This window comes from Alligator sinensis, unplaced genomic scaffold, assembly GCF_000455745.1.
Source record: "Alligator sinensis unplaced genomic scaffold, ASM45574v1 scaffold3_1, whole genome shotgun sequence".
NCBI lineage: Eukaryota > Metazoa > Chordata > Crocodylia > Alligatoridae > Alligator > Alligator sinensis.
Window position 1 is genome coordinate 508,901 of NW_005842465.1, and position 15,779 is coordinate 524,679.

Genomic DNA, 15,779 nt, shown 5'->3' on the forward strand with positions numbered 1-15,779 from the left:
TCTGGAACCTGGTGGGGAAGGGCCCGGACAGTGCGGTAAGGTGACACAGTGAATCAGCAGCACTGAGCGACTTCAGTGGGAGCTGCTCATGTGGAAGGCTTGGAAAACAGGGCCTTGCCCTTTGGCTGCTCCAGAAAAAGAGGTTCCTTTCAGTGAATCGGTCTCTGGTCTCACTGTGAGCCCGGTGCATGCTGGGATTTCCAGCAGTGCTGTGCCATGCAGACACAATCAATACAACTCACAGTGCTTTCATTACAGGTGCTCCAAAACCAGAAAACACTGCATTTAGGTAACTCATTTAAAAACCATTTTTAAAGCAACCAGCCATCTCGAAATTGGGAGTTGTGTCCAGGCGTGTCCTGAAACGGGACTTTTGTCCCAAATTTGGACAGTTGGTCTCTAACTTTTCTACAGCACCTGGCAGCATCCTGAGCAGAGGCAAAAGTAATTAACCTGGGTACAGGGCAGGTGAACATGGCTATCCTGTTTCTGAGGTGGGAAGCCGTAGAGCTGACTAGACCCATAGGAGCCCATTTCAGCAGCTGCACTAACCAGAACCAGAACTGAAGCTCTGGCTCCAGAGGTTTGTGGAGCTTTCAGGAGCACGTCTGGGATGTTGCTACTGCAAAGTCAGTTGCTTTGTTCATTAGGTTTTGCAGACTGAGAGTAACACATACCTGGGGGCTGTGAGCATGAAGTGATGTCTGTGAAGTTCTTGGATGTGTGTGGCTCCCAGGAGCTATACTGACACTTCCCGTTAGAAGACTTTTTACAGGTGCTTTTAAGTGGGTGTCTAACTCTGGCTGAATAAGGTTTGCTGAAATAAAAAATAAATAAAAAGTGGTTCAGTCATTTCTCAAAATGAAGTTAGGGCTAACGAGCATATTGTTTTGGCCATGTTAAAATCCTGCCATTTGTTTCACTGAAAGATTCTAGTGCCTTCATATTTTGAAGAATGGTCTTGACATTTGGCAGATGACTGCCCTGATGACAGGAACCTTTAACTTTTCCCTAGAAGAACTGCTGAAGTTTGGCCATATTATAACCCCTTGAGAAAGCTCTACTGACATATGCTCAGCCAGGACCTGTTATAATTTAGAAGCTAAATTTGCAGAAGATCCCATCTGCACTGAGCATGCTTCAGTCTAAGCTTGCAGGGGCTGAGAGAGCATTTCTTTTCCATTGCTACTGGTTCAGGCTGGAGTAGAGCCAGGCACAAGAGCTGAGAGCAGAGAAACTCTCTCTCCTGGGCTAATGCTTCCCCCTTGGCACTCAGGCAGCATGGGGTAGGAAACAGCCCAGCACAAATTCACAAGGTGAAGAGCTAGACCTGAGGAGAGGCTGGAGGGAATAGTTTAGGACAAGGAGCTTGGGGAAGAGACTGAAACTCAAGTTTGAGAATAGACAGGGAGGGGCTGGGCAAGGAGATGGGAGGAGCTGGGATCTGAGGAGTATTAAAACATGGGGTGGAGACAGACAGGACTGGCAGAGAGACAGGTTGGAAGATGTGGAACAGAAAATTTGGGAGAAGGCTTAGCAACCTTGTAAGAGCGATGAGCCATTGCTTGTGACCTAACCACTGCTTCAGGCTGCTGATCCCCCTCCATAGCACCCCAGCCCTGCGTTCTGTGCTGAGGGATACTGTCTTGCCCCACTACTGCAGCCTCTGCTTCCTGTCTCCACAAAGCACCGGTGATGGGGAGTGCTGAATTTGGCTGTGAGGATAGGCAGAGGCTGCAGTAGTGGATTGAGGAAGCAGCCCTCATCAGCACAAAGCTGGGAGGGCTGGTGTGGCTGCAGTGGTTGCGGTGGCTTGGGCACTGCGGGGAGGACCAGCAGCATGCAGCAGAGGAATGCGCATTGCAAGGCAGAGAAGGTGCCCCTATTGCTGCATGACTACACGGGCTCGATCCAGTCTCTTTATAGGCTGTGGACCATCGATAGGATGTCAGCCCCTGGTTTGGAGAGAAACAGCGGTGTAAGGGTCTGTGACCACTGGAGAACACTCCCCTCTAGGATCTAAAGTAGAACCCAAGATCCCCGAGTCTCAGCATGGTTCTGCCATCAGCAAATGACCCTGGCCAAGTGTGTGTGTCACCTTCTCTGGGTGGCTGGTCAGCACAGAAGATTACCATCTAATACTGCTCACTTGAGACAAAATATTGGAGGATCATGTTGTGTAACGGTGCTCAACCTTTTGGTCGCATAGGCCAGATGACGATAGGCATGGGGCCAGTGTGCAAGCCCGATCAAGCCCTGCACCTCCTTCCTCAGCCCTGCACCACTGAATCAGGGGCACATGCTGCTTTCCCAGGGCCTGTATGTGGGATCAGGACTCCATGCTCTCAGATCTGCACTGCCTCCTGGGGGGCCATGCTGCCTCCCTGAGCTCTGCATCACTCTCCCAGTGCCTTACACCACCTCCATCAGCCCTATGTCATCTCCCTCAGCCCCATGCCACCATATCAGAGCCCTATGCCACCTTCATCTGGCCCCTGTATGCCCAAATTGAGCTCTGGGCCTCCTCCACATGCCAATTTAGTGTGCTGTCAGGGCTCCCCACAGGTCCAGAAATTTGGCAGCAGAGATATGGCAGTTTCTGCCATCACTGCCATGTCCCCAAGTTTTTGGACCTGTGGGGATTGGGCTCACCGCCAGGGGTTGAGCATTCCTGATGTAGTGGTTTTAAGGTCTGGAGAAAAACCCAGTGTGGTTGCTAAAGCTATTGAGTGCTGCCTTAGAATTTGACCCCATCGCTGTATCTCGTACAGTGTCCTGTGTGGGGAAGTTACTTAAAGCAGGATGTTCACGGCTGGCCACTCATTGCACATTCCTTGTTTTCTGAGAGCCCAGCTTGAGACCCCACAGTCTGGTCTGCGGAAGTGTTGAGCACTCACAGCTGCAACTGAAGCCAGTGGGAACACTGGTTTATAATCTGCTTTGTCATGTAAAGTACTTGAAAACATCAAACTTAGGAGTCTTAAAGTGGGTACTCAAAATCACTTCTTACTTTTGACCCTCATCTCTCTGTCTCAGCTCCCATTGGGATATTGTGGCACCCCCATCTCACAGGGGTGTTGGGAAGATGCATTAATTCATATTTGTGAGGCACTTGGATACCAGTGAGAAGTGAAGTAGAAAAGCCCAGGGGAGTGTGAGTATTTCCTGCCTTCTGAGCAACATTTGAACCATGTGCATTAAATGAGAAAAAGGCCATGCTCTGAACAAGGAGAAAAGAACAAAATGTGAATTGACGTCCAGCACTCATTACCACGGGAAGTTATAGAGGCAGATAGTATAACCAGGTTTCAAAAGGGATTGAACAAAGTTATGGAGGACAATTCCACTAGGGGCCATTAAATAAAACAGTCGGGGACATATTCTCTGACATGCCTAAATCACTGATGTCAACCATGGAGGGTATGAGAGGAGCTGTATCATTTGAGGCATGCACAGTTCATATACTTTCCATTTAAAGCATCTACTGTTAGCCACTGTTGGAAGCAGGCTACTGGGCCCCGATATCGTACAACTTATATTCTTACATCTGATATTACAAATAGCTTTTTATTAACTGAGCACTATCCATCTTATGCACTGGGTGAGACAAGGCTCCAATGGAAAAAAAATAGCACGATATCAGGCTGTAGCAAGGCTGATGTATGTGCACAATGGAATTAAGGTTGCAAGGACAACCATCATCCAGGCAAGTCATGACTGTTCGGTGCTTGACTTTGCAACCCTATGGACCAGGGGGGTGAGGTGGGAGGGTGTTGTATGTATTGTAAGGCTGGAGGCCCAAACCCTTCACATTGGGATCACTTGGCTGAATAAGACATGGAAAAGTTGTTGGTATAAATACTTAGGTAAATAGGCTAGATGCTCATGTTAATGAGTTCATCCCGATTCTTTCTGACATCTTTTAGGTTTGTCCTTCAAAGCTTGGAGGAGCTTACAGATTTGATGTCAGAGAGTGCAGAAGCCAGTTTCACTGTTACCCTTGAGCAGAAGTGGTCTGATTGTATTTTTACCATTTTAAACAAAAGTGACAGTTTCTACAAACATACCAAAATCCTGCCTGGATTGCCTTAGTTTGGAAATTTGCCGGCTTTCATGTGAGTATTAAAAATGTTGTGGCTGAGCTTTGCTATCGTATTAAAGACTGTGATTCACAGGGCAACAGCATGTCATTTATCTGAGTAACTTGATTTTGCAGCCCACAGATTTCAGCAAAAGACATCTCTCTTTCTTGTTTCCTTGTTGGGAATCAAGAGTAATAGATGAAGATAATTAGAGTTGCCCATTTTAAGTTCCTTGAAGCTAGCTGTTTGTGTTGGAATGACGCTTGAATACAAATATTTAACTGCCCTGCTTCCAACTGCCTCTCTTGTGGAAATGAGATGTACTGCACGATGCCATGCCAACAAAGGGAAGCTTTTACATTCAAGCTAGATTGGCAGCTGATTACAAGAGACTCTTAAGTTTTATTTTAAAGATAAATAGTTTCTAGCCTTCACAATTGCAAAGCAAAGCCTGAAAATGTACCCAGAAGGCTCAGAAACCAGCTGGCAAATAAAAAACCTAACATGTATAATTATGATTATGATTACAAATCTTACGATTTTAAAGCCAGTCTCCTAATTCGGAGAGGCTGACTCATGATTCCTGAATGCTGAGATTGGCCACATGAAATGAACCTGCATTTACAACGCTGCATGGTTAAAGTAGGGCAAGAACAGGAGTTTTCAGCCTATGTGTTTTGCAAGCATCCTGCCTTCCTAACAGTGATAAAGGGAAGGAGGTGTCTCAGTGGTCTGGAGGGAGGTTGGTATAATAGTTACCATGGAAGAAGTCAACTCAGGTCTGTTCCTGCTTCTGCCACTGACTGGGGCCTGATCCAGAACCCATTGAAGTCAGTGGGAGCCTGTACAGACAGCAGGCATTCAGTCAGGACTTTATGGGACCTGTCCACAGGTAATTTCTCGTGGGTCTGGTTTCCCCTCTGTCTCCTGGTGATGATGCTTATTCTGCAGGAGTGTGGTAAGGTTTCATTAAATGTTGTGGAGCTCTTTGAGGTGCTTGCAGAAGAAACTGTGCTGACAAGGGGTTATCATCAGTAAAGAGTGTTAATGGTCAAGGGCATATTTGAGGGATTTATTACTCACCTGATGTGGTACCGCAGTGCCCAGGTTTTTGTTTTCCATGGATTGTAAGGCTTGTGAAGCACTGACTTGCATCTTGGTTTGAGGGAGCCAATAAAGAAACAGTTTCTCACCAGCAGAGCTTGGCAGAGCCACTTAGCCACATGCTGGGATCCTGTTACTGGAACTGTAACATAATCAGCAAGACTTTAGGGCTGTCAGTCCAGCACCTTTTACCAGCTCTGAATTCACTTTAAGAAAGAAAGAAATACAATTATTCTTTGATAACATGGTAAATTGAGGCCTAAAAATCCCGAAGTGGGTTTGATTGAATGAGAGTCCATTTCCATCAAGTGTTGAGGATGTCTAATATAAACTCCCTAGACAAGCCAAGGAGCAGGCACGATGTTTGCTTTTCCAGCATCCCGTTACAGCAGCACATGGAGTTTTAAAGCATTGTTTGTCAAAAAATAGGATTACTCGGCAACAGAGAGGGTCAGAACTGTTCTGACAAAACAAGGCGGCCTTTACAAATGCCAGTCTTTGGAGCCCAGAGTGTTTCATTTGAAACTTCCCGAGTTGCTGAATCCAAGGAAAGGTCCTGAGGGACCTTGCCTGGGTATCTGATGGCCTGTCCTGGGCCGTAGAAACTTCTGGTCCTTGGCCTTGAGGCTTCCCCACCAAGCATATCTGTTCCAGAGGCAGGGACTGGGTGATCATTCCTGCAAGTGGGCCAGATTGTGTTCACCCAATGTGGCATCTGCGTGGACTTACACACCCTTTCCATTCTGCTCAAGAGAGAGAAGTGCCTCTCCCCAACCCTAGTCACTGAAGTGGAGGGGTATTTTCCCAGGGCTTGCTGAGTTTTATGTACTGAGTTATGCATTGTGGTCGTGGAGTCCCCAGCCTGGGGTCTGCCTCTGGTTACAATGCCGGTGCCATGGGTGGGGTTGTACTGTGGGTGGGTGCTCTGTATGAATGCCTAACCCTGCTAGGGATGGCTTGCATGCTGCAGAGCTTGGGCACAGTTGGCAACAAAGGAGACAGTAGTACTCTCCACTGAGAAGTAACAGCTTGATTGAGAATGGCTGCTGTTATGAGCCAAGGTCCAGTTGGGGCTGACCTGGTCCCAGTCCCCAAATGGAGGTAATCAGACAGTCAGGCTGAGTCAACCCACATAGAGAAGCCCTGCCCACATGGGCTATATAAGCTCAGACCAGACAGCAGAAAGCTGCCTGGGCAACACACTCACCTTACTGTGTCTCTGGCCTGCTTAAAACTCCTAAATCTGACTGTGCTCTGGACCCCTGGCTTGTGCCTCCACGCTCTGGACCTCTGGCTTACACCCTCCTGCCTGTTCCCACTTGCTCCCGTTCCTGTCTTGGACCTCCCTTCCTGGATCAACTGCTTGCCCTGCACATGATCTTGACTTGACCTTTGGCTCGATATCCTAAACTCAGACTGATACGGAGCTTCACCTTGGCTTATACTCTGATAACCCCCTGGCCTGGTGTGTTCCAGTCAGGCTGACCACATATGACCTGGCCACCCCCTTACAGGTGCACAGTTAGCTGGCTGACAGAGGCATAGACCACAGTGGCCAAACTTTGCCCAAACAAACGTCTTGTTGTCAGTTCACAGACTGGCACAAAGGGGAGCATGTGGCATCCTTGTGTTTGCTGTGGAAGTACATCCCAGGGAGATCACAAAAGGAAACTAAGGGCTTGTAGGGATTCAGTGAGTGTGGGCTTGTGTTCTCTGCAAAGACCAACCCAAATGTTCCAGCATGAATATGGAGAGTGGTGGGTCCAAACAGCAGAAAATGTGGGGCAGTCCTGTTTCGCCTTTTCTAAACCTTCTCCTTGTTACTTTTGGCCAAAGCCATTTGCAGACTCCAGCTTCATTTAAGAACAATATGACCTAACCCCAAACTGTATTTTGGCAAATAAATCCTGACTGGAAAAGCCTGCCCTGCTCTAATGGCACTTGATGCACTGAATTAGGACTGCTGATGGTAGCTGGATCCACAGGTCATTTCCTACAAGCTATTAAAGATCTCAGAGAATGACAGCTTCTGGCATCTGTTGATGGGGGTAGGCTTTGAACTGGTAACCAAACAGCCAGTCTCTACAGTCTGCTTATTTCTGTGTCTTTCCATTCCTTAGGTAAGTCTCTTTTCAGGACTGATGAATGTTTCCAGTATGGAGAAACGGGATCTAGTTGATTTCCTCGCCTTTCTCCCTGGTTCTTCTTAGCTCTCATGGATCTAGTGCCTACTTGCAGAGCATAAGTGGCTCTCCTATTGAGGTGGGAGGCGAGGGCCACCAGTGGGTCCACGAGAAGCAGGATGAGGCCGTTGGACCTAGGTTGTTCTCAATGGTGGCAGATGACAGAACACGGAGCAATTGTCTCAAGTTGTAGCAAGGGAGGTTTAGGTTGAATATTAGGAAAAACTTTCTCGCTAAGAGGGTGGTGAAGCACTGGAACAGGTTACCTAGAGAGATGGTGGAATCTCCATCATTGGAGGTTTTTAAGGCCCGGCTCGACAAAGCCTTGGCTGGGATGATCTGGTTGGGGCTGGTCTTGTTTTGAGCAGGGGGTTGGACTAGATGACCTCCTGAGGTCCCTCCAACCCTAATTTTCTATGGTGCCATGATTTCACCTTCTCTGTGGGTAAAATTCACAACCCAGCAGAAAGCCCACCCAAGGTCTGGGCACCACAGAAATCCCAACTCAGCCCATGGGGAGAGCCTGTGAGCTGTGCTAGGACATCAGGACTGCTTTAGGCTGTACTGGTTACCTAATTCTTGGCTTTTACAGATCTGGCGTATCTCACCAAAAGCAGAGGAGGGCACGAGGGGACTTTTTGGGTTCAAAGTACAAGCCTGTTTACTTTTCACATGGTATCACCATTTATTTTTCTTGCTGCATTTCCTCATTACCCAAGGTACTTGTGTGAAGACAAGAGGCTTGGCTTTTTCCCCAACTCCACTTGTCTTCCCACTTGCTCCCAGTAGGAAGTCACGGAGTGCAGAATTGCAGCATTGTGTTCTGTTCCATTTTGTCTGCCCAGTTTTCATTAAATGTCTGGAACCCAATTATTTTCCCTCCCTGTCTTATCATAAAAGCATGGGGCATTTCTGTAGGACGTGGGTTTTGGGCACGTTGACTTGTTCTGGTAGGATGGTACAGAGGCTGTTCACGCTGCCTTGTTAGTGTGAGGTTATTTGTGAGCATGCAGCTGCTGCCAGAGACTGTTTTCCAAAATAGACCATGGTACCACTTGTTTGGAAGGTGTCTATTAAAACCACATGGCTTTTACAGACAGAAGCCAGAGAACAAGCGGCGGGACCTGGGCTTGCAGACCTGGAGCCCTGGCTTCCAAACCCTTGAAGAGGGTTCAACCCAGTAGAAAGCATACCTGATTATCTCCCCCAAATGTCCATCACAAATCTAATGCTTGCTTGAGACTGTGCTTCAGACTTTTGGCTCGTGTTTAATTATCACCATCTGCCGTTCCAGTCCCCAGGGGCCAATTGGTTTGTTTGGTGGTTGTTTGTCTGTTGTTAAATTAACCCCACAGGGTTTTCTAGTTATGTGAGCTCCCTGCTTATTTTCTGGCTTTAGCTGCAATATTGTCCCAATCCCACGATGGAAATAGCTGTTGCCATCCTATTCTGCAGAGCTCATCCTTGTTCACCTTTAGATTTACAGCCCTTGATTGGGGGGGAGGGTGGGGGAAGAAATCCTGAAACCCTTTCATTTTTAATTCTGCTCACCGTTGTTTAGCAACAGTGACACTTTCCACAGTAGCAGCGCTGAGGGATTCATCTGCGCACTGGGAGCTTCCTCAGTCTTTAATCAGAAGGACCGGGGTGTTGATTTTTTTTAACAGATAGAGTCCTCTTCCAGAATCTCTCTTGGACATCTCAGTTAAATGTGTCAACCCTTTCCAAAAAATCCCCAGAAACCAAAGAGGCTCAGCACCATGAAAAAATATTCTGCCCAAAATTGAGTTATACTCACTTATGTCCTATATAGGAAAAAAAAAATAAAGCATATAATTAAATTAATCTTTGTTTAGAATGAGACTTCAGCAGATGCTTCAGGTTAAGTATATGGAGTCAACCTGTAATTGCAGCAGAGATGTTCCACATGCCCTGCCACGATAATTTTGTTGAACCGGACAAGTTTGAAGAAGAGCAGATGGGATGGGATGTTATCTAGTGTTGATGGTTCTTATGATTCTGCTGGAAGTCCTGTGATATTTCACGCTTTTCTTAAAGCCCCGACTCCTGGAGTCGTGTGATTCTGGTAGAGGCTCAGCTTTAATGCAGGTGATAACCGGCCAGCCCTCATGACTTCAGAACAAAACAAAAGAACTCCCAAAACTCTTGTGTGTTAAAAAACCGGAATGATTTTGAAGACAGTGACATGAGTTTGAAAGGCAAAGGATTATTTTTGAAGGCGTGGGGTCGGCAATCTCAGTAATCCCCCTAGAATTACTTGGGAAAACAGTGTAAAGATGACTTAGATTTCTACTGTAAAAAAAAAAAAAAAGAAAGAAACAGGAAATATTAAAGAACCTTCCAACTCTCTTTGGATCAAAAAAAAGGTAATACAAAGCACAAGCCCAGTGTTTCCTTAAAGGGCAAGGCCCCTGCAGTGGGAATGATCAGAGGCAGAGACACCACATGCCAATGACTGGTGTGGCAGATTGGTTGGAGGGTATTGATTGTTGTCTAGGTGTTGTTCACATTGCAGCCTTTGACCAAGCAGGACTCACCCCAGACACACACACACCAGTGCTCCAAACAATATGGCAAGTCTTGTTTTCTTCCCAACCCTCAGCAGAACTGTAGCACCGTTGTCAAACTGTTACTGGGTTTTCAGTGGATGCACTGGGCAATCTCTGACTGTGTTTATAGCCGGATTAACCATCCTGTGAGTTGTGAAGGAGCCAATATGATGGGACAGTCAGGGATGAGAAGGGTCTGTAGGACATCTGGGCCCCCAGATCTGGTGAGTGATGGCTTTGATCCAGTACCACATTAGAATCAATGCACAAGTTTCACTGCACAAACCCCAGATGAGACTGAAGCCAGTCCCTCTGTGTGTTGTGCATGTGTCTGTCTTTCTCTCTCCAGCCCTTAGGCCATGCGAAGAAAGGGACAGCAGCTGTTTCCAGGATGTGCCCTGGAATGAAATGCTCAGCATTTCTGAAGTGGATTTTGTATTACAGAAGCCGGGAGAGCCCTCTGAGATATCTGCTCTTGCAGGTGTAAGGGCAGAATTGTTCCATACAGGACATTTTCCACTGCTTTGTACCAGAGACCTTTCAGTGCCTGGTTCAGTGAGGTGGGGGAGAATTATGCTGACCATTGGAGAGTGCATATTTGGGGGAGGGGGTGAGGGAGAAAAGAGGAGTCTTGCCTCCTCTTTCCTCACTTGGGTGGTTGCGGCTGCAGTAGTGCAGACTCAGGTCGCTGCTGCTGGAGGACAGGCAGCGGTGCAAGCTCCCTACAGGTCTCTCCTGATACCTTGTTTGCTCCTCCTCCTTGGGCACGGGGCTGTGCCTCCCATGGCAAGGTTTGGTGGGGGAACATCGTTTCACCTCCCTCTTCCCCAGATACGCAGTATGGGATCGGGCTGTGCCTGCATGCCTCTTATGCTTGGGCTACATACGGCCGTGCCTGCTATAGCAGGCTCTTGGGAGGAGAGGGGCATACTGGCACTCCCTCCAAGGTAGATGATGCCCTTCACCCTCCCTAGTTACACTACTGTTTTATGCAAATGCCTTGCAAGTGGGGCTGTCATGTCATGGCAGAGCTAGCAACTCCTCTGCCCTCTCTCAGTTTTCTGTCCGTGTAATCTTGTCAGGTGTTAGGCCTTGAGCTGTTTTCTCTCCTGGGATGGCTCCTGTGATAGTCTTTCTCTTAGATAGGAGCTCTTTGCCGCAGTGCCCTGCAGATCAACCTGCTAACCAGTGGGTCTGACTGGGCTCAGGACCTGGGAGTCTTCCCTCTAGGAGTCTGTGCTTAGTGACCCGACAGCTCTCTTCAACCAAACCGTTGTTCAATTGTAGCGCTAGGCATAAACCAGAATGTAAGAAAAACAAGATTTTAAAACAAGTCTGCCTTAAAGGTCTACCATCCTGGGAAGGAGGAAAGAAGTCCAGCTTTTTCAGATGCTCCAGTGGGTGCCTGTCCCAGCCTGGACAGCTTCTTGAAAGCAATGGACTGACCGCCAGAGAGGGATAGAGAGAGAGTGTGAGCATGCGCCTTTTCAGCTCCTTACAGTCCTTTTGATCTTTGGGATCTAAATACTGGCAAAATGTGTTTTGTGATGTGGCTATACACAGAAATGGGATCTGCACTGCCAATGGCTTGCATCTGGTTTTCTACCTACCTGAGTGTTTGCTAAGAGGTGTCTTTGTCAGAGCTGTTATTAGGCCTTCTTACCTGTTACCTTACCAACTGCTAGTAAAGTAAACCAGTATTATTCCTGGAGTAAACCAGGAACCAGATCACATGCAGTTTTCATGCGGAGCAGCTCCAAGTTTGGTCATGTGGATTTCCACCAGTTTTTATCCTCCTCAGCCTCCCTGCCTCTCCCTGTGCGGAAATCTCCCTGTGCTTTATGTGGCGGGCCAGTAGGGGGTGCTCCTGTGTTGAGCCACCCACCTCCCTGCGCCCGCCCACCTTCCAGGCTCCCAGTGCCTCCCTGGGGTGCCTCCCGTCCGGCCGACCCCTTCCCCGGAGCACACCCGCTAGCCTGGGGTTCCCGCTGCCACCACCCAAGGCTCTGGACTCACTTGTGGCTCTGTGCACCTTGGAGAACACAGGCCTGATCGTCCAATGGGTGCTAGACCCAATACAGGCACTTGGGGCACTTCCCCAAGTCAGGGGCTTAATAGGAAAGTCTCCCTTAGTCCACAGACCTAAGGGACCTCCTTGGCATAATTTAGACCCACCCTTCAATAAGTCTCCCACACCAGTCACAAGGAGAGCTTTATTGATTACAGGGGTAGGGCGGAAACAGGGTAAAAGGTAGAGCAGTATCATAGGAATATCAGAGGAATATCAGAGGGATCCCATAGAGCAAACCAGTATGGCTGAGGTAGCCTTTTGATCACGCATCTGAGTTACTGTAAGGTAAATATCTAGTCGAATCTCGAGTAGCTTACTCACCCGCATCATCCAGAGGTGGTCGGAGTTTTCCTCTGGAGGCAGGTCGCTCTTTGAGCATGCAGTTAGGAGGAGAGAGCCAGTTTCAGATGGTGAAGCTCCTCTCCCATTTTCAGATTCACCTCGATGACTGCATGGCTAATGGCTGCCTTCTTCCTGGACCGAGCCTTTAAATAACCTTTCTGACCTCAGCAGCTCGGTCCAATCGAAGCTGCCAATGCTGGCCACTAGCCAACCAATTTAAAAAGCATCACGGGTCACCTGGGCCGGTGAGCGGAGCTTTTCCCTCCCCCTCCCCAGGTGACCAGAGCATCCACATCCGAGGCACCAGGCTTTTGTCATGTAGGCAGGGAGGAAGATCCCCCTCCCTGAGGAATTCAGCACCAGCCTTTCACACTGGCAGAGACAGATTTCTGGAGAGGGACGCAGACGGTGGCATTTCTGCCACACTTTACACCATAGATCCTTGTTCTGCCCCCCAAGTCCATCTTAGGCTATAAACAGACATCACCAAATGAAGCAGATGAGTTGTGCTGGGATGTGTCCCAGTACAGCTGACCTGCTTCACTGAATGAAACAAATGTCTCCTCTTGTCTGATAGGGTCAGGCCCCTGCTGTTTCCAGGGTTTACCCATTTCCAGACATGCCCTCAGTCAAATTCCCTGGGCGTGCCTCTGCAAGTGGGGGGGACCCTGGGGTTCCCTGTTTGCAGAAGTACACCCCAACCTGGAGCAAGGCAGAGTGATGTGCACACCCATCCTTCCACACATTCCTGTAACCCAGGTCTCCTGGGCAGGAAGAACCCTGACCGACAGAAACGAAGTTTGTTGCCATTTATCTCCAATTTAAAATCCATCAGTAAGATTGTGCTACAGCCCCACGCTCTGCTTAAAGCCCAGGCGCCTTAGAGCAAAGGGAACGGCTTGCTAATAAAGGCAGGTGGAGACTGACTGGAATCTATGAGAAAATTGTAAGAAAAAGAGAGGCTTGCACTCAGGTTAGGAGGAGCCCAGCATGAGTGACGCAATCCTGCTCACTCTCAGCCTTGTGTGCTTTGATATCACCACAGCCCCACAGAACAGGACAGGGGGAATGGCATGTAATGGGCTATGCTGCTGGTTGCTGAGCACCTCCCAAGCTGAAAGTCCCCAGCTCCCAGTGAAGCTGCTGGATTTGGTGCTGTTCAGCACCTTGTAGGAAGTTTCCTATGTGGATGAGTGAATGCTGTCAATCATAGGGTCTACTTTGAGTGAATGCTGCCAGTTATTAGTGGCCGTCCCGAGGAGACTGCACCTCACTAAGTGAGTAGGGCTGTGGATGCTTGAAGCTGAAGGAGCCAGGTTGAAGCCTGGCTCCCTGTGTGTGTGCTGTACAGTCATCGTGTCTGCTGGCAGCAGCGGGGGATCTATTACAACGCACCCTCTGGACCATAACTCGAGCTCAGTTGGGGCAAGACTCAGCCATGACAGTGTTCTTCTGGCTCTGGGAGATAATTAACATAAAGAAGGGTTTGGTGGAGGAGGGTTGAATGATGAGGAAAGCTGTGACAGGCTCCAACAGCAAAGCTGCTTTGTCTTCAGTGCCCCCAGGAGCATGGAGCACTGCTCCCGGCAGCCTCTGTGCTCTGAGCCCATGCAGCATGGGAGGCCAAGGGGTAGAGAACAGCCATCAGGGCTAGAACAGACCAGGCCTGTCTGGAGGCCATGTGGCCACAGTTTGGGGGAGGAAATTTCAGACCCAGGCCCCCAACACTGCATGGTGACATGTCTGAGAATTGTCCTAATTATCATTACTGGATCACAGGCTAGATCTCCAAGCAGCATGCACATTATGAGCTGCAGAGAGACACCAGCACAGCCTGAGCCATTTCTCCATAGAAGTAGTGGCTATTCCCAGCCCCAGTGATGTAATACGGTCCAATCCAGTGGGAGCCCCCAGGGGGGTCTGAATAGGTTGGTGGTGATGGGCTCTCTGACACAGGAAGTTTACTAAGAGCGTCTCTCCACTTTCTTCTCTTGTAAATGTTCCAACCCCTTCCTGGAAGGGGGCCAGGGATCCGCCACTGCTGTGGTTCTTGCTAATGATCACTTTGCATCCTTGCCTCACTGCCCTGCAGCTGGCATTTTGCCTTCACCTCCAAAGCAGAAATGGTTTTGATCATTTCACTGCCAAGTTGAAGTTCTTTCCTGGCATTTCTAAGTAGAAAGCTTGGGAGAGTTCACAGCATCGAAAAGGAATAAGGTGCCCAGCTCATCGCTCTGTGTATATATGTGTCAGATTGGGGACATGTTCAAAAGTCTTTCTCTGCCTTATTTTAGCTCTGAAGAGCAACAAGGGCTCCCTTTCTCCTTGAGTTAGACCCATAGGCGACGTGTAGAGGAGGATGGGGGGGGGGCACATACCCCACCTGGGATTGGCCATCGCCGAAGCTGCTGCCGACTTCTGCAAGCAGTTGCCGCTCACCACCTGTCCCCCACCTCGCTTGCGGCATCTGTGGGCAGTCCCTGCTCGCCACCCCCCTCTGCCACCGACACCGCCACCCGCAGCTGCGGGTGGTTACCGCTCGCCAACGCCGATGGCTGCATGCAGTCCCCGCTCACCACTATGGTGCCCCACCAGTCTCGGGAGGCACCAGTCATTCATGGCCAGACCCATCAGTAAAAAGGAGCAGGCCCCCCGCCTGCATAGACATTGGATTCCCTTGGGAAGGTCTGCTAGATCTGATTCAAAGCTCCTTGGCATATAATTCACAACTTTCCCTCCACACAGCATTAAGCTGGCTTGTCTCCAAATCCTTTGAGCCAAATAGCTTCAAAATCTGAACCTGCTTCTCCTCGTTGGTATGCTGCAGCACCTAGTCTCACAGCTTCAGCTTCCCTGCCACGTGCACCCCTGACATGCCAGGCCATTCGTGTGGGACATGGAACTTAAAGCTGAGGCCTGCAGATGGTCTCGACCAGGTCAGAAAAAACCATCCCTGCAAGTCTCTTGACATATGTCTTCATTGTACAGTTGACTCTGGCTTCTACTAGGTTCCTGTCTCAGCCCTTCCTGTCCACACTCAAAACCCTCTCACTCGGGTATAGCGATGCTTTAAGCTGGGTCTGCCCCACAAAGTGGTGCTGGTATAGCTGTGCCAATTAGGAGTGTGAAAAGATCACCCCCGGCCCCACCCCAGCCACCACAGGCAGGCCAACAACCTCCAGCCTGGATTTAGCTTTGCCCACAGAATAGGTTTCTACTTCCTTGACTTACGTTGTTCAGAGAGGTGGCATAGCTATGGCAGCAGCAGTAGGTAATACAGTCTAAGCCATGTTAAGCAGGCTCATGAGTGAAGTGCCTGAGGCCTGGAAAAGGGCCAATATAGTGCCCCTCTAAAAGCGGCAAAAAGGAGGACCCAGGGAATTATAGACCAGTTAGCTTGACTTTAATACCTGGGAAGTTACTGGAG

General features: G+C 48.9%; 1 long non-coding RNA gene across 1 annotated transcript in view; it reads left to right on the top strand.

Moving 5' to 3' along the window:
• The window catches only part of LOC102370906, a 49,187-nt gene that overhangs the window by 9,076 nt on the left and 24,332 nt on the right, over positions 1–15,779 (top strand). Inside the window, exons 2-3 of the long non-coding RNA XR_003095762.1 lie at positions 3,037–3,154; positions 3,927–4,115. This is a non-coding gene — a long non-coding RNA (uncharacterized LOC102370906). The remainder of the gene's footprint in view (positions 1–3,036; positions 3,155–3,926; positions 4,116–15,779) is intronic.